The sequence below is a fragment of the Sceloporus occidentalis genome, unplaced genomic scaffold, assembly GCF_023333645.1.
Source record: "Sceloporus occidentalis isolate IW3139 unplaced genomic scaffold, rSceOcc1.0.p SCAF_7, whole genome shotgun sequence".
NCBI lineage: Eukaryota > Metazoa > Chordata > Lepidosauria > Squamata > Phrynosomatidae > Sceloporus > Sceloporus occidentalis.
Window position 1 is genome coordinate 29,097,617 of NW_028316987.1, and position 23,349 is coordinate 29,120,965.

Here is a 23,349-nt window from a genome sequence, read left to right on the forward strand (position 1 = left end):
CATGCCTCCCTTGGAGTCTCGCTGCACAGTTTAAGAACCACTGAAATAAACAATCATATAAACCATTACTCTCTTGTCAAATTATATTGTTTTGCAAACTAAAAATCAAATCTGTAGACTTTATCCAGTTAAAATTTCGTCTCTGCTTTATCTCTTGGACTGAACTCTGAACAATATTTATTGAATCTGGATGCCATTTGCTTGATTTGGATATTGCTGAACTCTATTTGAGACTTAAGGCTTGTAGTTACTGAAGTAAAGTAAGTGCTGACTGTAAGCTACTCTCTGATAGGGACTGCTTATTAGCAACTGGCTATCAGCTGCATCGCAATCAGCCTTTGGCTGTTTGTCCAGACTATGGGGCTCCACAGATCACGCCTAAGGGGCGGTGAGACACTGCCCCTTTCCTGGCCAGATCAGGGTCGCAGCAACCTTATGCTATGGCCCCAATCTGGCCTTTGGAGGGTGAAAAAAAGAGCTGCAAAAAGCAGTTCCTTCTTGCACCCTCCAAAGGGCACCATATAGCTGCAGTGGTGCGGCTATATGGGGCCCTTCGGTGCTGCATCATTTGGATGCAGTGCCTGAGGCGCTCCATAATACCATGTGCCATCTGGACTAGCGTGCAGCATCATGGTGCCCTGGAGACAGAGTCAGGCCATGCATCATCAAGACTCTGCACCCCGACTCCACCCACAAGCCCGCCTTTCAGGCCAGTCTGTATAGGACCTGTATTTGGGACAAGCTCTGAGGAGATCTGAGTCAAATAATTTCTTTTAAACTTTCATTTTATTTATTTATTTATTGAGATGTATCTTGCTTCATTGTCAGCATCTTCTCTGTTATCTGATCTCCAATTAGCCAAATTTTCTCCAAGATTTGTTGATTTCCATTTGCAGCTTTGGTTGGCATATCTACTGATATCCTTATATTTTGAAAGGTTGAGATGGTTGAGAATATGTAGTTGTTGCTCTAGTACAATGGTCCCTGGACTATTCTGTGATGCCACCCACTCTCTTCTTGGGTGATAACCCAAGTCCCCCCCCCCCAATACCTGTTCCTTGATATTAGGTCTATCATTCTACTGCAAATTTAAAACAATCAGTCTTTGTGGCTGTTCTCTTTCCACCCAGTCACCTTGGGAGCAGCAATGAAGCAGCTGGCTAAACAGCAACTGAGAAGCCTCTCGACAGTGCCAGCCTTGTGGCCAAGGCCAGTGTGGGCAAGAAGCTTTTCAGTCATTCCCAAGGTGACCAATTACAAATGGAGAAGCTTCTCCCTGGTAAGGAATATCTCTCAATCCTTCTTCATTGGGGTGGAGCATGTGTGTATAGCGTGTGTGTATAAATGATTTACAGAGGCCACATGCTCTGAACTGGAGATTGGAATAGATAGGGAAAGGGAGATATTTTAACTCTGAGGCAAATGACTTTTTTCAAGACTAGCCTCCAGATACTCCTCCTCCAGATAAATGTCTTCCCCACACAGCTTCAAATGTCCCACCATCACACACAAACATTGTTTCTTCTGTTAAACTCTTATTTCAGTCTGTCTGATGAAAGAAAGCAGGAGTAACAGGGCAGCTCCAGCCTGTCAGCCAAGTCCTAGCCAAACTCACAAAGCTTAAAGCAGTGTTCCAAATCTGAAAACTTCTTTATGCTGCCACTTCTTCCCCACTGCCACATGCTCTACATCCTTGTTCCAGTCAGTCAGGCTGTTTCAAAATGCCCTGCACCAAAGCCTTACAAGAGTTTCCTGCCACTATTAGTGAAAGACGTGGCCAAGGTAGAGAGCTCATATGGGCAGCTAAAGAGTGGGAGACACCACTGCACAAAGTGATCAGCAAGACTTCTTAGTAGTTTTAAGGTATCCTGAAAAGAAGTTTCATGTAATCTTCATCCCCAGTATGATCCTAAAGGGTATTGGTTCACTTTGTCTTTCTATCACACCAATACTTTTGACTGAAGCCTGCCCCCCACTTCCCCCTTTTCCCCACACTGCCTCCCTGGATCTTTCCCTTGCCCCCAGGGGGTATATACCACCCAATTTTGGGAATCATTGCTCCTGATACCACACTGCTAACTGTCAATTTTATTAAAAATCCTTTGAATTGCTTTTAAACCTGCAATAAATCCTCTTGACCACTGAGTGTCACTCTAGCTCTAATTCCAGTATTTGGTTAAGGTAGCCTTTGCTCCAGAAATACTTCCTTTTGCTTTTCATTTTCAATGTGAGAACAACTTGGATGTTTTGTCTAGGATTGTCTCTGCCCCATCCCAGATTCATTCCTTTTCACTTGCTGCCCCTCACTCCTAGAATCTCCTTCCCCCACGAACATGGCTCATCACTTCTTTAACCAGTTTCAAAACTCAGTTGAAGACCATCCTGTTCAGAGAAGCAGTCCCAGGCATTCTGTGAGTATTATTTATTATTTGACATTTTTAATTTGCTGCCTGCTTTACTTTATTGTACCCTTTTCTGTATTGTTATGTATTATTTATATGTACTGTATTATGCTTTTATTTCTTAGATTGTATGCCATGGGCAGGTTTACGTTTATCTTTTTTATTGTTTGCATCTACAGTGCTGTACCAATCTACAGCACTATATAAATAAAGCATAATAATAATAATAGTCTTTATTTGTTGGCTGTTTTACCCCTCTTCCCATTCACTGGTTATTTTAAAATATCTTAAAAAGGGGTTCAGCTCAAAGCCAGTTTCTTTCCACTTCTGACTGTTCATTCACTATTTCCAATCTGTAAAGGTAAAAATGATGGAACTAAAGTTCAATTCCACCATAAAGCAGGCTTCTTTGATACCTTAAATCCAGTGATAAATTTAAGAAAGGGTGCTCAACAATTGCTCCTTTTCATCCTGGAGAGAAGTGACCAGTGGGGTACCATAAGGTTCTGTCCTCGACCCAGTGCTATTCAACATCTTTATCAATGACTTGGATGACAAAATTGGGGGTATACTTATCAAATTAGGAGGAGTAGCTGACACCAAATTGAATGAGAATAAATCAGGGTTTACCTTTTTTTCGGAAGTGAATAAATCTTATTCAAGGATAGATCTAATTTTGGCTTCAAAGAATTTGGCAATTAGAATGAGTAGAATGGAAATTGATGCTAAAACTTTCTCGGACCACAATTTGTTAGAGATTTCATTGAAAGAGAAGTCCAAGAGTACAACATATTGGAGGCTACAAAATGACTTGCTTCAGGATGGAAAATTTGTAGAAAAGATGAAGGAAGAAATTAATCTCTTCTTTACTGAAAATAATACACCTGATATGAAAGCTAAAACTATTTGGGATGCGGGTAAGGTGGTGTTTAGAGGTCTTTTCATAAAAAGAGCAAGCGAGATTAGAAAATTGAAAATTGAAAAAGAGGAAAAATTATTAGAGGAAATTAAAATTAAGGAAAAGCAATTGCAAACTGATTTGACAAATGTAAAATTACTGAATGAATTGAAAATTTTAAAGAAACAATTTCAGGAAAAAACTAATGACAAAATAACAAGAGACCTGAAGCGTACTAAGCAGAACTTCTTTGAAAATGCAAACAAAGTCGGAAAACGGTTAGCTAAAAAATTGAAAAAAGAAAAAGAAAGTAAAATGATTAGTAAAATTAGGTATAATGGGAAAACTGTTACTGGACAAGAGGAATGTATAGAAATCTTTAGAGAATATTATAGCAAACTATATGAGTCCAAGGAAGGCTCTAATGATCAGCAAGTGAGTCTAGGAGGTTATTTAGAGACAAGGGAGATTCCAAAAATTTCTAAGGAATACAGAGATATATTAAATGCAAAGATTACAAAACAAGAGATTATCTCAGCTATCTCTCATATGAAAAAAGGAAAATCTCTGGGAATTGATGGATTTACAGCTGTGTTTTTTAAAATCTTCCAACAGGAGTTGTTAAAGCCATTACATTAATTGTTTAATTTAATTAATAATGAGGGAATCCCACATACCTGGGAAATATCTAATATTGTAGTATTACCCAAAGAGGGGAAAGATGTGACACTCATGGCAAACTACAGACCAATAAGTCTACTCAACAATGATTACAAATTATACGCATCCGTTTGGGCAAATAGATTAAAACAAATCCTACCCCAAGTGATAGGGAAGGAACAAAATGGTTTCCTCCCGGGTCGTTACATCAGGCATAAGATAAGAATAGTCTTGGACAGTCTTGAATTCTTCAATGTAAATAATGAAAGGAAGGGAGCAATACTCACCATCGATATGGAAAAAGCTTTTGCTCGGGTAAAGTGGGACTTCCTTACACAGGTGATAAAAAAGATGGAAATGGGTGAAAACTTTTTAAGCACAGTTGAACAAATATATAATTTGCAAAAAGCCCATTTGATTATTAATGGTGAGAAATCTAGTGACTTTAATATTAGGAAAGGCACTAGACCAGGGTGCCCCCTTTCCCCCCTTTTATTTCTAATGGTAATAGAAATATTAATCTTATCTGTTAAGTCGAATTCAAACATCAAAGGTATCAAAATAAAAAGCCAAGAAACGAAAATAAGAGCTTTTGCAGATGACCTTGTGGTAATTCTCGAGGACCCAAACCTCGAAGCACTAACACAAGAGTTAGATGAATTTGGATGGTTCTCAGGTTTAAAAATAAATAAAGAGAAAACAGTTCTTATTATAATTAAGAACATGTCTTTAGAGGAGAGAAACCTGTTAAAAGAAAAATCTGGATATAGAGTGGAGAATAAAATTAAGTATTTAGGGATTTGGATTGAGAATGACATCTTGAAATTATTTCATAACAACTATTTAAATGTTTGGAAAGAAATCAAATGTACTGGCCTCTAATCTTAAGCCCACTGAGATTTTAAAGCCAGGAGGGGAAGCACCAGAGCCCCAGCCCACTGATGTGGGGGGCACATAGAACCCATGCCAGAAAGCCAAGACTCCCTTATGACAAGAGAAACCCCTTCCCCGGCAGCGACGACCGTTGAAAGGACAGAGGCGGGGGCATCCTACCTTGACTGCTATCAAGACCTCAAGGAGGTGTTTGAAGAGCGCAAAAGCGATGGGCTGCCACCTCACTGGCAAACAGACTGTGCCATCAAAATAGAGTCGGGAGCCCTCTCCCCAAGCCAAAACTTTATGCTATGACCCCTGTAGAACTAAGAACCCTAAAAAAATTCATAGAAAAGAACTTGGCAAGGGGGTTTGTCCGTTCATCGACTTCCACGTTTGTGGCTCCCGTCTTTTTCAGGGAGAAAAAGCACAGCACCCTTCTGCTAGTTACTATTGCAACCTGAGTGGGATTCGTAGGACCAATAAATACCCCCTTCCTTTAATGAAATACATACTTGGCAGGTTGGTGACCAGAAAGATATTTACCAAACTGGACTTAAGAGATGCTTACTTACAAATGCGGATTAAAGAGGGAGACGAATATAAGACAGCTTTCAATTGCCCTTTAGGGCCATTTGAGTAGCTTATGATGCCCTTTGGCCAAGCAGGAGCTCCTGGGGTTTTCATGTGTTTGGTTAATGAGATCCAACATGATCTACTGTTTGAGGGAGTTCTAGTTTACCTGAATGATGTGTTGATTTATTCCCAGGACTTGGAATCCCATGTAAAAGTGGTCAGAGAGGTGTTAAAAAGACTATTAGACAATCAGTTATACGTTAAATTGTCTAAGTGCCACTTTCACACAGACTTTCTCAAATTTTTGGGCTACAGGGTGTCGGCTCAAGGGATTGAGATGGACCCGGCCAAAGTACAAACTGTATTTGGATACCCTCCAAAACATGAAAACAAGTACAAAAATTTTGGGGATTTGCCAATTTCTATAGACAGTTCATCCCTAACTTTGCTGAAATTGCCTTACCCATCATCAATCTGCTAAAAACCAAGGGGGTGACGGTCGAGAAGGGACCAGGAGGCATAGGAAAAGGGACTAAACCAAAACCCTCCATGCCTGTGGCTTGGTCTGACCGCTGCCAAAAGGTTTTTGAACAACTAAAACACCTGTTCAGTTCTGAACCAATCCTGTTACATCCTTCCAAGGATATTTTGCTGGCCATTTCTCAGAGCAACCATCATTACTAGGAGGAAAAACCGGGACTCCTGCATTCACTATGCAACCATTATCATTGCTCTGAGATAGAAGATTTTTAAAGTTTCATATTTAGTATGCATATAAATGTAGTTTGTAGAAATAAAGGTACATGCATTGGAAGGAATTTGAGAGGCCCAGGAACGCAGGCAAAAGAGTAAGACTTAAAGCCTGAGAGCTCAAAGTGACCTAGGGCTCGAGGATCTGGAGTTTGTTGCTAGTTGAAGTTAGCAGGGAGACATGAATCCTGGAGAAGAGATATCTCCGCAAGGACTAGAAGGGGGGCAAGGACAGATAAGGCTAATAGGCTAATGGAATGTGGCTAAAATGTACCTTTAATGTATTCATGTATCTGTACTCTGATTGTACGAAAATCCTATATGTTTAACTTTTGCCATGTCCAATGGGATATGCCAGCTAGAGTTCTTTGTTTCAATCCTATATAAAGGAGCCATTTTTTTCTTGTTCGGGGCTCTGGGAACTTTGTTGGAATGTGAATTCCTCCCAGAGTGACAGCTGTCTAAACTAAACAATCTGTGTTTTGCAAATTCATCTTTGGTCCCCTCCTTTCTGCTTCTATCAGACCGAGGTCTGCTGTGAGTCTAGTGGAAGAACTTGCAGTGTTTTATCAGTTTTCCACAACAGCTCGATGTAAGTTCTTCGGCCTGCAAGGAATCCAAAATCGTACATCTGTTATTTAATTCTAAATCAGTTTGTAGCACTGGAGACTCTTGCCTAGTAAAAAGGGAGTCTATCTTTGTTTGTTTAGGTTTGTTGCCTGAGTCAGTAGTAGCTTTGGAACGCCGGCGTTTCCGTAGCTTCATGTTGCAATCGGAAGTTAGAGGATAAAATGCACAAAATAAAAGGGAGGTTGATAAAAATAGGATTAAACAGTATTTAAAACTAAAACAAAACAAAGCAAAGTTAACAATCCAGCTGTTTAAGTGTAAACAAGCTGATAGAACCTTAGAGAAAATTAAAAAGCAAGAGCTCTAAAAGCAGCGTCCTATCAGGCTACCGCCATCTTCATCTTCAGGAGTTTGCTATGGCCATCCTCTGAGGCTGAGACAGTATGACTTGCCCATGGTCACTCTGTGGGTTTACATGACCGAGGTGGGATTCGAATCCTGGTCTCCAGAGTCTTAGGGCCTGTAAAGACCGGCACTTTGTGCCAGCCTGTGGGCGGAGTCAGAGCTCAGCATCCTGAAGACGCTTGCCCTAATTCTGCCCCCATGGCATGCCATCATGATGCACCACTGGCACTGCATCCAAATGACGCAGCACTAAAGGGGCACCATAGAGCTGTGCCACCACAGCTATGGCACCCCTTTGAGGAAGCAAAAAGAGCAGCAACTTTTTGTGCCCTCCAGAGGCTGGATCGGAACTGTGGCTTGAGGTTGCCACAGCCCCGATCCAGTTAGGGCAATCTGTACAGCCACTTAATCTTGCTTTAGGAGACTATAATTCTTTGCATTAAACATATGCATGCAAATAGCACAGGAGTCAATTAATTAGTGCAAAATTAAATTAGACATTTCTAAATCTGATAAGGGTGTAAACAAAACAATCCAAAATATAAACTATTTTATTTTATTTTATCTTCCTGGATTTTATTTTATTTTATCTAAATTGTTATCAATGGAAGATCACTCCAGAGTCTTTCAGCAGCTGAAGGAACATGTAAAATCTGCTAAATTCTCAATCCTGTTCTCATTTGTTTTACAAATCAAAGGTGTGGGCAAAGATGGGAGAGGGATCCTTATCTCCTTTCAACCATCATCAATCTTTACATCCTAAAAAGAGCACCAATTTACCAAAATGTCTGTTGGCAGAAAAAAGTATGTGAGCTGACACTACGGTGCAGTACACACCACCTGCAAAAGGCAGACTGGAGCGTTACTGCAACAACCAAATGTCATGGTGCTGTTGCGCAGCAAAAAAGGAGCGCATGGAAGCAGCTCTAGTTTGCTGCGATGCTGCGACACCACAAGTGCTGCAGGACGGTGCGGTTATGTCACAGGTGTAAAACTCCATTTGGATGTGGCACAGTTGCAATGTCACCAACATGTGTGATGTGTGAGCGGAGCCGCACAATCATGGCGCCCCCCCCTCCCACGTATTAGGGTTAGGGACCGTGCGGTTGCCGCACGGTACCTAACTCTAAAATCAGCGCCAGCATGGCACAAAAAGGTGGTTTATACTGTGCCTACATTTCCCATCAAATATAGTTGATTTCAGACACTCTCTTGGCTTGTTTTGTGCCTTCAAGTCATTTCTGATTTATGATAATCCTAAGGAAACCTATAATGGGGTTTTCTCGGCAAGAAGGGTTCTGAACTTCATGGTAGTTTTGCAGTTGCCATCCCCTGAGAGTGAGAGAGTGTGACCTGCCCAAGGTCACCCAGTGGGTTTACTTGGCTGACCTGGGAATTGAACCCTGGCCTCCCACTCAACCATAAAAACCCACTAGGTAGCCTGGGCAAGTCACATGCTCTCAGCCACAGGGAAGTCAATGGCAAACCTCTGCTGAACAAATCTTGCCTTGAAAACCTCAGGATAGGGTTGCCCTAAGTTGGAAACCAAATTAAGGAGAGCGAGAGAAAGAGAGAGAGAGAGAGAGAGAGAGAGAGAGAGAGTTGATCGGGGTGGGCAGAGTGACCTCTCCAGATGTTGGACTGCAGCTCCCAGTATTCTTGGCCTGAGATGTATTTCCAAGATCTTTAATGTGGTTCTTACAGCAGTATGTATCCAAGAGAGTGTGATATTTCAGGGTGTATTAGAAATAAATTTTATTTATGAACAAGGTGGAAAAACTGGCAGATTGTTTCCTAAGCACACACTCATGAAAATGCCATTTCAGTGTATTATAAAATTATAATATGCTATTATAAAAAGGAGTGGATGGACCTTGTGGTCTCCATCAACTTGAAGGCACACAGCACAGCACATGTAACTTTACAATCACCTTGAGTCGCTATATCAGAAGAAATGAGGGCTATAAGAGATTATAAACTATTAAAGCCCTGGTGGCACAGTGGTTAAACGTCTGTACCGCAGCCACTCACTCACAAACCATAAGGTTGTGAGTTCAATACCAGCAAAGGGCTCAAGCTCGACTCAGGCTTGCATCCATCCAGGGTCACTAAAATGAGTACCCAGATTGTTGGGGGCAATTAGCTTACACTTTGTAAACCGCTTAAGAAGTGCTTAATTGCACTGATAAGTGGTATAGAAATGTACTTGCTATTGGTATAAATAAAATAAAATAAATTGTAGCTTTAACTTAAAATGCTTTCTTTAGATGCATGGAACAAAACCAAGGCAACGTTTTCAGGCCATCACCATGACAAAGCAACAAGCCATCATCAGAACAAAGGAAACAGCTAGTGTAAGCCTCTGGTAAGATCCTTTGGAAACAACAAATCTGAATGGTTGCTTTGCTTTTGCAAAATATGCAATCCTGCCCATAGAATTGTTATTTCAAATGTCATGTCTAGTGATTAGAGAAACCCATGTTTTTCTTCTCGTTAACTGAGAGCTTGAGGAGAACTTTTTAAAAAAATATTCGTTCCACAAATCCCCCTTTCAAATGGTGATTTCTTCTCTCCCTTTCAGCAACTAGCGAAATATTTTTCACAGATTTCTCTGAATGACAATAAAAGACAAGGCGAATAATTACGCTAATTACTTTGCATTTCAAACTCAATTACCATGTCAAAAGGAAGTTTGGCAGAGGTTTAAAGAACATTCCTATGCTTAAAAAAACCTGAAGGCACACACACAAAAGGCAAAAAAAGCCCAGTGTCAACAAATAAACTGTGATTGAAGCCCCAACAAGAAATAGTAGAGTTGAGGGGACCCTCAAGGACCATCCAGTCCAACCCCCTTCTGCTATGAAGTAATACACAGGAATACATGGCATACTAGAGGACATGTATTATTATTATTATTATTATTATTATTATTATTATTATTATTAACCTTTATTTATAAAGCACTGCAAATTTACACAGTGCAGTACATACAATCTTTTTAATCGGACGGTTCCCTGCCCTCACGCTTACAATCTAACAAGACACAACACAAAAGGAGAAGGGAGTAGTGGTGAGGAAGGGACCTCTCTAGTAGCATGTCCTAGAGGACATGCAGTCTGACCCCTGTTCAACATCAGGATGTCACTGGAAGATGGGACAAACTGAGGGTTTTCTTGGCATAAAGAGGAGTTTTGCCATGGGATGCCCCTCAAGCTGAGACAGTGTGACCCACCAGGGACATAGCCAGGATTTTGGGAAGGGGGGGTCAAGACTAAGTGCCACCATTTTGAGAGGCTAAGAGCCCCCCCAAGACACAAAAAGAGGGTCGAGCGTTTACCCTTGACACCTCGATGGCACCACTTTAACTTCCATTATGGCTTCGTGCTATGGAATCTTGGGATCTATAGTTTTGAGGACCTGTTGAGTCATCTGTCAGGTTCCGCAACAAACTACAAATCCCAGCATTTCACAACATGGAGCCAAGGGCAGTTAAAGTGGCCAGCTGGATTATTTTTTCAGTGCAGATGCAAACTGAGTTCTTCCTCTGAAGGTGTTTACATCAGATAAATTCATCTCGATCAAGCAAAGTGCAGCTGCTCGAGCAATGAGCGGCAGCCACTCTGTTCATGCTCAGAGGCACTCTGCTCATGCTTTGAGACACTGTATTCCAACTTCTGAGCTGAGTTAAGAACCCAGGCTGCATCCACACATTTCATTTCCACTTCCAAGAGGGATTTTTAATTTTAAGACACACACACACACACACACACACACTTTTTAATTCCAAGACCTATCTATCTATCTATCTATCTATCTATCTATCTACCAACCATAATTTTTAATTCCAAGCCATTATACGTTCCTTTCTCTTTATAATAAACAAACCCCTTTAAGAGAATCCTATTTTGGGAGAAAGGCAGGGTATAAAATCAATCAATAAAAAATTATAGTGCAATAGTCCATCAGTGCATGGCTTGCATTATAAGACTTTATACCTTTATACATTTAAAAACAATTAACATCACAGTAGGCTCAGAGTGCTATAGAATCATGGAATCATAGCGTTAGAAGAGACCCCTAGAAGGGCCATCCAGTCCAGCCCCATTCTGCCATGCAGGAACTCCCAGTCAAAGCATCCTCAACAAATTATGTAATGGAGGTGTCCATCTACATTGTAGAAAGATATACTATAGCCTTATTAGACTGCAGTTCCCAGCAGTCTGTGGTGCTCCTCTTTTTTGTTGTTGCAAAAATCCAGAAATGACTGTTTTTGAAAACATGAGTCCATTCTCAGGAGAAATGTCCAGAGTAGAGTCTGAGTCTCCTTTCTCTGGACTTCTGAAACCTAAATTATCAGCTCAGTGTGCAGAAGCACAACATTATTTTAAAAATATTGTGCATTAAATTACCTTCAGTCTATGTCTATGAGATGCAAATGAGACATACATGGATCCCATCTCCCAGTATATCCCATTAGACATACTGTATAAAAATATACCAAACTCTGAAAAACTCCAAAATACATCTAGTCCTCAGCATTTTGGGTAAGGGATATTATTATTATTATTATTATTATTATTATTATTGCATGACCTTAGCATCACCATGAGAGAGGTGCAGAGAGAGAGAGTTGGTCATGTCTTGCCTCTGAGGCTGAGAGAATGTGACCCTCACAAAAGAGAATGTGGGAGAATGAGGATCTGCTGAACTTTTCCCCTGCCATTCGCTTCTCCTTTTGTCTCTTGTCCCTTTAGATTGCAAGCCTGAGGGCAGGGAAATATCTAGTAATTTGTAAGCTGCTCTGATAGCCTTTTGGCTGAAGAGCTGGGCATAAATAATAATTATTATTATTATTATTATTATTATTATTATTATTATTATTGGCAAGGAGAGTGCAGAATTTCCAGGAATGAGAGAGTGTGACTTACCCAATGTCACCCTGTGGATTTACATGGCTGAGCTGGGATCCTCCCAGTTCACCATAGAAATTCACTGGCTGACCTTGGGCAAGTCACATCCTCTCAGCTTCAACTCCAACTCCTAGGTATTCCTTCATGGTAGGTTTTATTCATGGCAGAATTCTTGCCATCACACCCTACTCTGCTCCTAATTGAGGATTCCTGCTTGGCAGAAGAGCATTGCCACTTGGCACCCGACCCCTCCCCTTCTCATCTGTGAGGGTCACACTATCTCAGCTTCAGGGGCATCCCATGACAAAACTCCTCTTTATGCCAATAAAACCCTCGGTTTGTCCCATCTTCCAGTGTCATCCTGATGAGACAGTGTGACCCACTTGGCTGTTGATGTTTGTTGCCTTCTGGTGGGCACTCTCAGTGCTTTGGGAGGACCCTGGCAAAACGGGGCAAGAAGGGGGGGGGTTGTGGGTTTTGTGTGTGTTTAGAGGGCTCTTGCAATGAGGACGTGCCAGTGTCTTCCTCTGAGACCCAGAGAGTGTGACTTGCCCAAGGCCTCCCAGAGGGCTCCTATGGCCATCCAAGCCCTGAGCTCCCTTTCCCCATGACCTCTTGGAAACATGGCTGTTGTCGTGTGTTGTGACTTTTAGGACTCTCCTGGCATGCAAGGCTTGTTGGGGGGGGGGGGGCAGTGCCTCCCTTTGAGGCTGAGAGTCTGTGCCAGGGATATAAGAAAACAACAACAACAACAACAATATCTGGGTATTGTAGTTTTGTGAGACATTTAGCCTTCTTTGTCAGAGAGCTCTGGTGGCACAACATACTACAAATCCCAGGAGTTTCCATAGCATTAAAGTATTGTCGAACTGGATTATTTCTGCAGTGTGCAGCCTTATTAGACTGCAGTTCCCAGCAGTCTGTGGCGCTATCAGAGCAGCTTACAAATTGTTAGACATTGCCCTGCCCTCTCTCTCTGCACCTCTCCCATGGTGATGCTAAGAGGTCATGCAATAATAATAATAATAATTGGCACATTCTCTCAGCCTCAGAGGCAGGACATGACAAACCTCTCTCTCCAGCTCTCTCAAGGTGATGCTAAGGCAAACCTACATTTATTTTGCATTGTGTGTGTGTGTGTGTGTGTGTATGTACTTGAATTTCTTGGCCTTGGAGAACCCAAATCAATGTCTCCACTGCAAGGTAATCTCCAGATCATAGTGATGTAACTGTATTTCATCAAAGTGATTAGTCATTTTTTTATCATCAAAATACCTGTCTTAATCCAAAAAACTGTGGCCAAGACCTTTCCTACTAAGTTTTGAGATTTCAAGTTCTTCTCTTCTGTGAGAATTTGAATGTCAGAGCATGGCATAAAGGGCAGAAGCCTAGTGATTAGAGAAACCCATGTTTTTCTTCTCGTTAACTGAGAGCTTGAGGAGAACTTTTTAAAAAAATATTCGTTCCACAAATCCCCCTTTCAAATGGTGATTTCTTCTCTCCCTTTCAGCAACTAGCGAAATATTTTTCACAGATTTCTCTGAATGACAATAAAAGACAAGGCGAATAATTACGCTAATTACTTTGCATTTCAAACTCAATTACCATGTCAAAAGGAAGTTTGGCAGAGGTTTAAAGAACATTCCTATGCTTAAAAAAACCTGAAGGCACACACACAAAAGGCAAAAAAAGCCCAGTGTCAACAAATAAACTGTGATTGAAGCCCCAACAAGAAATAGTAGAGTTGAGGGGACCCTCAAGGACCATCCAGTCCAACCCCCTTCTGCTATGAAGTAATACACAGGAATACATGGCATACTAGAGGACATGTATTATTATTATTATTATTATTATTATTATTATTATTATTAACCTTTATTTATAAAGCACTGCAAATTTACACAGTGCAGTACATACAATCTTTTTAATCGGACGGTTCCCTGCCCTCACGCTTACAATCTAACAAGACACAACACAAAAGGAGAAGGGAGTAGTGGTGAGGAAGGGACCTCTCTAGTAGCATGTCCTAGAGGACATGCAGTCTGACCCCTGTTCAACATCAGGATGTCACTGGAAGATGGGACAAACTGAGGGTTTTCTTGGCATAAAGAGGAGTTTTGCCATGGGATGCCCCTCAAGCTGAGACAGTGTGACCCACCAGGGACATAGCCAGGATTTTGGGAAGGGGGGGTCAAGACTAAGTGCCACCATTTTGAGAGGCTAAGAGCCCCCCCAAGACACAAAAAGAGGGTCGAGCGTTTACCCTTGACACCTCGATGGCACCACTTTAACTTCCATTATGGCTTCGTGCTATGGAATCTTGGGATCTATAGTTTTGAGGACCTGTTGAGTCATCTGTCAGGTTCCGCAACAAACTACAAATCCCAGCATTTCACAACATGGAGCCAAGGGCAGTTAAAGTGGCCAGCTGGATTATTTTTTCAGTGCAGATGCAAACTGAGTTCTTCCTCTGAAGGTGTTTACATCAGATAAATTCATCTCGATCAAGCAAAGTGCAGCTGCTCGAGCAATGAGCGGCAGCCACTCTGTTCATGCTCAGAGGCACTCTGCTCATGCTTTGAGACACTGTATTCCAACTTCTGAGCTGAGTTAAGAACCCAGGCTGCATCCACACATTTCATTTCCACTTCCAAGAGGGATTTTTAATTTTAAGACACACACACACACACACACACACACTTTTTAATTCCAAGACCTATCTATCTATCTATCTATCTATCTATCTATCTACCAACCATAATTTTTAATTCCAAGCCATTATACGTTCCTTTCTCTTTATAATAAACAAACCCCTTTAAGAGAATCCTATTTTGGGAGAAAGGCAGGGTATAAAATCAATCAATAAAAAATTATAGTGCAATAGTCCATCAGTGCATGGCTTGCATTATAAGACTTTATACCTTTATACATTTAAAAACAATTAACATCACAGTAGGCTCAGAGTGCTATAGAATCATGGAATCATAGCGTTAGAAGAGACCCCTAGAAGGGCCATCCAGTCCAGCCCCATTCTGCCATGCAGGAACTCCCAGTCAAAGCATCCTCAACAAATTATGTAATGGAGGTGTCCATCTACATTGTAGAAAGATATACTATAGCCTTATTAGACTGCAGTTCCCAGCAGTCTGTGGTGCTCCTCTTTTTTGTTGTTGCAAAAATCCAGAAATGACTGTTTTTGAAAACATGAGTCCATTCTCAGGAGAAATGTCCAGAGTAGAGTCTGAGTCTCCTTTCTCTGGACTTCTGAAACCTAAATTATCAGCTCAGTGTGCAGAAGCACAACATTATTTTAAAAATATTGTGCATTAAATTACCTTCAGTCTATGTCTATGAGATGCAAATGAGACATACATGGATCCCATCTCCCAGTATATCCCATTAGACATACTGTATAAAAATATACCAAACTCTGAAAAACTCCAAAATACATCTAGTCCTCAGCATTTTGGGTAAGGGATATTATTATTATTATTATTATTATTATTATTATTGCATGACCTTAGCATCACCATGAGAGAGGTGCAGAGAGAGAGAGTTGGTCATGTCTTGCCTCTGAGGCTGAGAGAATGTGACCCTCACAAAAGAGAATGTGGGAGAATGAGGATCTGCTGAACTTTTCCCCTGCCATTCGCTTCTCCTTTTGTCTCTTGTCCCTTTAGATTGCAAGCCTGAGGGCAGGGAAATATCTAGTAATTTGTAAGCTGCTCTGATAGCCTTTTGGCTGAAGAGCTGGGCATAAATAATAATAATTATTATTATTATTATTATTATTATTATTATTATTATTATTATTGGCAAGGAGAGTGCAGAATTTCCAGGAATGAGAGAGTGTGACTTACCCAATGTCACCCTGTGGATTTACATGGCTGAGCTGGGATCCTCCCAGTTCACCATAGAAATTCACTGGCTGACCTTGGGCAAGTCACATCCTCTCAGCTTCAACTCCAACTCCTAGGTATTCCTTCATGGTAGGTTTTATTCATGGCAGAATTCTTGCCATCACACCCTACTCTGCTCCTAATTGAGGATTCCTGCTTGGCAGAAGAGCATTGCCACTTGGCACCCGACCCCTCCCCTTCTCATCTGTGAGGGTCACACTATCTCAGCTTCAGGGGCATCCCATGACAAAACTCCTCTTTATGCCAATAAAACCCTCGGTTTGTCCCATCTTCCAGTGTCATCCTGATGAGACAGTGTGACCCACTTGGCTGTTGATGTTTGTTGCCTTCTGGTGGGCACTCTCAGTGCTTTGGGAGGACCCTGGCAAAACGGGGCAAGAAGGGGGGGGGTTGTGGGTTTTGTGTGTGTTTAGAGGGCTCTTGCAATGAGGACGTGCCAGTGTCTTCCTCTGAGACCCAGAGAGTGTGACTTGCCCAAGGCCTCCCAGAGGGCTCCTATGGCCATCCAAGCCCTGAGCTCCCTTTCCCCATGACCTCTTGGAAACATGGCTGTTGTCGTGTGTTGTGACTTTTAGGACTCTCCTGGCATGCAAGGCTTGTTGGGGGGGGGGGGGCAGTGCCTCCCTTTGAGGCTGAGAGTCTGTGCCAGGGATATAAGAAAACAACAACAACAACAACAATATCTGGGTATTGTAGTTTTGTGAGACATTTAGCCTTCTTTGTCAGAGAGCTCTGGTGGCACAACATACTACAAATCCCAGGAGTTTCCATAGCATTAAAGTATTGTCGAACTGGATTATTTCTGCAGTGTGCAGCCTTATTAGACTGCAGTTCCCAGCAGTCTGTGGCGCTATCAGAGCAGCTTACAAATTGTTAGACATTGCCCTGCCCTCTCTCTCTGCACCTCTCCCATGGTGATGCTAAGAGGTCATGCAATAATAATAATAATAATTGGCACATTCTCTCAGCCTCAGAGGCAGGACATGACAAACCTCTCTCTCCAGCTCTCTCAAGGTGATGCTAAGGCAAACCTACATTTATTTTGCATTGTGTGTGTGTGTGTGTGTGTGTATGTACTTGAATTTCTTGGCCTTGGAGAACCCAAATCAATGTCTCCACTGCAAGGTAATCTCCAGATCATAGTGATGTAACTGTATTTCATCAAAGTGATTAGTCATTTTTTTATCATCAAAATACCTGTCTTAATCCAAAAAACTGTGGCCAAGACCTTTCCTACTAAGTTTTGAGATTTCAAGTTCTTCTCTTCTGTGAGAATTTGAATGTCAGAGCATGGCATAAAGGGCAGAAGCCTCACCTTTTGTTATCTTTTGTTTTTCAAAGCAAAGCTGTTAATGAGCAAAGTTGGAGGGGGAATCAGCCTTTGGAATCACCCTAACAAAGGAAATAGCCTCCAGGATGAATGGTAGCTTTTCTTACACAAAATATGCAAATAGTGGCCATCGAGAGTCAGATGAAGGATTCTTCTCTCCCCCTCATTTCGAAATGACTAACCATCAAGATTCTTACTCATTGATCAAGAACTGCTCAGAATTTCTCCTCTCTAAAATGTTATAGAAATTGTCGAATTAGGCATATTTCTCCTAATTTTCGAATTTTGGAGAATATTCTTTACATCCCTACAGAAGCCTCACCTTTTGTTATCTTTTGTTTTTCAAAGCAAAGCTGTTAATGAGCAAAGTTGGAGGGGGAATCAGCCTTTGGAATCACCCTAACAAAGGAAATAGCCTCCAGGATGAATGGTAGCTTTTCTTACACAAAATATGCAAATAGTGGCCATCGAGAGTCAGATGAAGGATTCTTCTCTCCCCCTCATTTCGAAATGACTAACCATCAAGATTCTTACTCATTGATCAAGAACTGCTCAGAATTTCTCCTCTCTAAAATGTTATAGAAATTGTCGAATTAGGCATATTTCTCCTAATTTTCGAATTTTGGAGAATATTCTTTACATCCCTAGTCATGTCCCTTTACTTCATCTGCAAATGATTAAAAAAATCTTACTCCTTGATCAAGAAGTTCCAAGAGTACAGCTTTTTAAAGTACTTGTGGAAACATTGAGTAACAAATATCTCATATATTTAATGACTAGTGATGACAAGTCTTTACATCACTATCTTGAGGCTTTGGCAACTTCCCATGTCTTTCTCCTTCCCTCCAACAGCCCCACCTCTCATTCCCAGCAACTCATGCAAAACCAATTCCACAACAACAACAAGTTCCCCAACTATAACATCATTATTCACAAACAAAATATAACAAATAATAACCCATAACAGGGGAACATGAAGGGGATCCTGACAGCTGCTTTGTTTTCTGTCCACTGATTCCACTTTCTCATCACTGGCTTGCTGACTTGCTGGTGTGGGAAAAGGAAAGGTAAAATTGTTATTTAAATACAATGAAGGTTTGAAATATTTATAGTAGAAATTATCACAGCTTATACAGTAGAAATATTTAAAGTGAGAGTCACAGTGATCAGTGGTTTTAAGCAGCCAGTCAATAAATGTGTGTATTGATTTTCAAAATATGGTAACCCAATATATATTTATCTTCCTGTATTAACAGTTTATCTTGTTTATTTCCAACGTAGAGAATTTATAGAAACCATAGCATCTTTCTTTATGCTTTTTTCTCATGTTCCCCCCCACCTGTGTATTATGGATTCACATATCACTGCCCCTGTTTCTTATGCATCATTAGAGCCATTGTTCCAAATACTTATCTCTCTGTTTACTCTGATGTATTTATTATTTAAGCCCAAATACCATAAAAACACCAAATCTATCTCATTTTGGAAACAAAGAAGGGTGAGAAGTTGTTAGTAATTGGATGGGAGACCACCAAGAAATGCCAAGTGGTGTAGGCTACATTTCTGAAGGAACTGGCAAAACTGCCTCTCAGTATTCCTTGCTAAAGAAAATCATGAAATTCATGGCAGTCTCCATAAGTCAATAGACAACTTCAGGGTACATCCACATGCATACACATTTACACATTTCAAATGAGTTCATTTTTTTCCCGGTCAGCTTTCTTCACAGTTCAGTTTTTCCAACCATACATAGAAATTGGTATTCAATGAAATAGGTTAATATTTCAGGATCATGCTGATTTCCTTCATAGCTGCCCTTCCAAGTCCCAGTCTTCAGATTTCTTCATTGCCGTCCCCATTCTGATTAATGGCTGAGCTGAATGGAAAATTGTGAACTGTTTTAATGTCTTCATTGTCTAATTGAAAATTATGTAAATCATCTGTGGTCATTATTTTTGCTTTCGTATGCTCCACCTTAAATCTGTCTTTGCACTTTTTTCCTTGACTTTCTTCAGTAATAGTTCTGAGTTTTTCCTGTTTTCTGCTGGTAGTACAGTCTTGTCTGCTGTTGATGTCTTATGTTGATGTTCCTTCCTCCAATTTTCACATCTTCTTCCTATGGGTCTAATCCTGCTTTATATATGATATTTTCAGTGTATAAATTAGATAGACAGGGTAATAAAATCCATCCCTGTCTGACCTCCTTGCATATTCTGTTTGTTTGTATTCTATCCTGATAGTAGCCTCTTGTCCTGAGTACAAGTTACAAATCAGGGCAATCAAATGTTGTCGAAGACCTATTTCTTCAAGAGTAATTCATAGTTTTTTTCATGATATACACAATTAAAGACTTTGCTATAATCTATAAAGCATGGACAGATTTTCTTTTGAAATTCAGAGGGAGCTGGGGATGTTTAGCCTGGAGAAGAGACGGTTAAGAGGTGATATGATAGCCCTGTTTAAATACTTGAAGGGATGTCATATTGAGGAGGGAGCCAGCTTGTTTTCTTCTGCTCCAGAGACTAGGACCCGGAACAATGGATGCAAGCTCCAGGAAAAGAGATACCACCTCAACATTAGGAAGAACTTCCTGACAGTAAGGGCTGTTCGACTGTGGAACACTCTTCCTCGGAGTGTAGTGGAGTCTCCTTCTTTAGAGGTCTTTAAGCAGAGGCTGGATGGCCATCTCTTGGGGATGCTTGGACTGAGTTTTCCTGCATGGCAGAGGGTTGGACTGGATGGCCCTTGTGGTCTCTTCCAACTCTATGATTCTATGATTCTTTAGTACGCTCCATTATCCAGTGAATATGTGCAATCTTCATTTCCTGAACCCAGTTTGGACATCTGGCATTTCTCACTCCATATATGATAAAACTCTTTGTTGTAGAATTTTAAGCACTACTTTGCTTGCAGTGGTCCAGTGGCTAATGCCACCCCTGGTGTCCCCTTTCTTGGGGACTGGAATGAACAGTGAAAGTCTTATGGCATGAGAAAAGAAAGGTGAAACAGAGTGGGACAGTAGTGATTTTCTCTGTGCTTCTCCACATGCCACCGTAGGCCTTCCTTATCCCTGCAGAAAAGTTGCTGAATAGTTGTGTTCACAGTTCTGATGCTATTACTATCCACTTTTACTTTTGCTTCTCATTTGTTCATAACTGCTTGAAGAGTTTAATCAGTCATCCGTTGAGGCTTCTTTTTTGTTTTAGCTGTAAATGGTGTCTCTTTGCACTCCTCCCTAACAATATTCCTGTCTTCAGTTCATTTTCCCAGCAGAGAGGGTCCTGTCCTCCTGTAATCTGGGTTTAGCTCCTCCTATTTGCTCCTGTAGGCAGGGACAATAAACAAAAGACCGGCCCCTATATAGGGAGGAGCTAGCCCCCCTGAGCCTCAGTCTTGTTCCTGCCTATGCTCCTAGCAGGATGTGTCTCTTCGAGCCAGCAAGGTTTTTCCTTCTCCGAAAGCAGTTTGTGAGTTTTCTTGGCCTTCCCTTCTCCTCTCTCCTGCCTTTCCCCCCTTCTTGGTGGTGGCTATGGCAGAGGACCCCAAGAGCACTGGCTAAGGGTCATCCTTAGCTCAGGCTTCCCTAGCTCAGGGTCTGCCAGCTCAACAGAGGGAGCTGGCTTCAGAGGGAGACTCATTGGGATGTGTTTGCTGTTGTTCTGCAGCTTTTTCACTACTGCCACTCCAGTCCTTTTATTCTCTTCATTTCTCTGGCTGCCTTGGGAGCATGAAGAAGGACTTAATATGGCAAGGGCTCCCAGGATTGGAGAAAGGTCTTGGCTTTGCCAATGACTCTCCCTCTCCTCCAAAGCTACCCCCTATCATGGTGGGAGCACAGGAGATTTCTGCAAACAGCATTGCAGCGCATGGGAGCCGTGGGAACAGATGGTGAGGGGTTTCCCCTCCATGTCTCTGTTTCTCCACATCACCTCTGCCCAGCCTGTTTAAGGCCAGGGATCAGTGAGGAAACTGGCCAGAAGTCATGGAAACTTCCCTCCTCAGCATCTCTGCCCAGCCAGAGTTCAGAGGACAGGCCAGCCAAAGCCATGGCAAAGGATTTCTCTGCACCATCTCTGCCCAGCCTGTTTAAGGCCAGGGATCAGTGAGGAAACTGGCCGGAAGTTATGGAAACTTCCCTTCTCAACATCCCTGCTCAGCCCATTGGGGCCAGAGTTCAGAGGACAGGCCAGCCAAAAGCCATGGCAAGGGGATTTCTCTGCATCACCTCTGCACAGCCTGAAACAGGGCCAACGTCGGAGAGGCAAGCCAGCCAGAAGACACAGGAGAAGGGTGAGTACCAGGGGCCCTCTCTCTCCAGCCACCAAATAACCTTTGCCAGATCTAATGCCCTCTCTCGGGGCAGGCATTGCCATGAGGCCTCTGCCATGGCCATTGCAGGCACTATGCCTAGCATAAGGTTTGGGACTCTGCCAGGAGGGCAGATGGGGGCATAAACCCTTGGTCTCCCCCTTCCTTCCCATCTCTGGCCCCAATGGCACCCAGGACCCCATAGGTGTGGGGGATCCTTTTGCAGACTGGGAAACACATGGTGGTGTTGCCAGGGCTCCTGCACTTTCCTTTTGAATTCTTATAATGAGATGGTGTGTAAGGAGGCAGAGGACTCCTCTATGTGGTACAGCCGCATGGCTGTAAAGGAAGCTGGACTTGGCCCAGCAGGAACTGAAGCTTCCAACTCTAAAATGGTCCTTTTTGGCTGCCACAGAGCATCCCACAAAAAAGCACAAAATGGCTTCATGTCCTCCCCAGAGAGAGCATGGCCTCTGCCACCCACTTCTAAACAGGGGCTGGAGGGCCATCTATCGGGTATGCTTTGATTGAGAGTTCCTGCAGGGCAGAATGGGGTTGGACTGGATTGCCCTTGGGGTCTCTTCCAACCCAAGAATTCTATGAGAGAGCACATGGATACAAATCCTCCTGTGTTCCCAAAAATTACAATAAAAATGGGGAAGCCACTTGTAGATATCATGGGTGGAGAGTTCCCTTCATTCCCAATTGTGTTTGGCTGCCCCAAACTATGGCAGCGGGCCTCTCCTTTCCATCAGAGATTATCCTTGTCAGCACACAGACATGCCTCAGGTAAATGTAGAGCCATGTCCCACATCAGCCCCTCTTCCCTTCCCAGCTACCTATGCAAGTGGGAAGGGAGTTGAGGACCAGCCATCTTCTATAATGCAGCCAGGTTACTATAAAGCCTGCCTGAGATTAAAAGGGCTAAGCTTCTAAACCCCAGCTTGAAGTTGGGGCTGTTTTAAATATAAATAAAACAAAATGCCCTGTGAATATCAGGGCTACACTACAGGCCATATGCAGCTATCTACCCATGATTAGCAATGGCCTTCAGTCACTGCTAACCCAGGAGCAGTTTCCTCAGTGCCTGGAAGAAGCTACTGCCCAGGCAGCCTCCCTTGATGGGGCAAATAAAGGAGGAGAGAGCCCCCCCCCCCCCATAGCAACAGGTCTCGGGGCTCCGATTTACAAGAGATACTGGTTAACTTTTTCTGGTGTTCATTTTATTCCTGTTAGCCCATGAAGTTTGAGTTGTGCTGTTTCTGCTCACCCACTCCTTTTTACAGGCCAGAGAAGATGCCTGGAAACTAAGTCAACAAGGGAAGGGGCTAGCCATAAGCCAACATGATGATTTTTCTTCCTTCCTCATGGGCATCCATTTCTGTCTCCATTAGGGCCACAGCCTTTTGCCTTAGCTGGAACAGCCTAAGACATAAGATGAGCACATGGTTCTACCTCCCTTGTGCAAACTGTTATTCAGCCATAGCACTTCTCATTAAGAGCATAAGCTTTAACAATACAGATTCATTTAAATGCTAATAAACAGGGTAACAAACAAGGAGAAGGCCTCTGGTCACTCAGCAGACCTCTAATGCTTCATGCATTGAGGATCTTTGGTTAAAACATCTCATATGAGATGATAGATATATTGGATTAAGGTGACCAATCAAATTCCACTTTATTGGCAAAAGGGTTATGTTCCTGTTATAAAACACAGGGAACCTCAGTCGGCTAGCCTCAGGAGAGG

General features: G+C 42.1%; 1 long non-coding RNA gene across 2 annotated transcripts in view; it reads left to right on the forward strand.

Annotated features, from left to right (window-relative positions):
* Window positions 1-2,208: 2,208 nt before the first annotated feature.
* The window catches only part of LOC149309457 (uncharacterized), a 43,735-nt gene continuing 22,594 nt past the window's right edge, over window positions 2,209-23,349 (forward strand). For both annotated transcript variants that reach the window (XR_016281907.1, XR_016281908.1), the window contains exons 1-2: window positions 2,209-2,411; window positions 9,402-9,499. This is a non-coding gene — a long non-coding RNA (uncharacterized LOC149309457). The remainder of the gene's footprint in view (window positions 2,412-9,401; window positions 9,500-23,349) is intronic.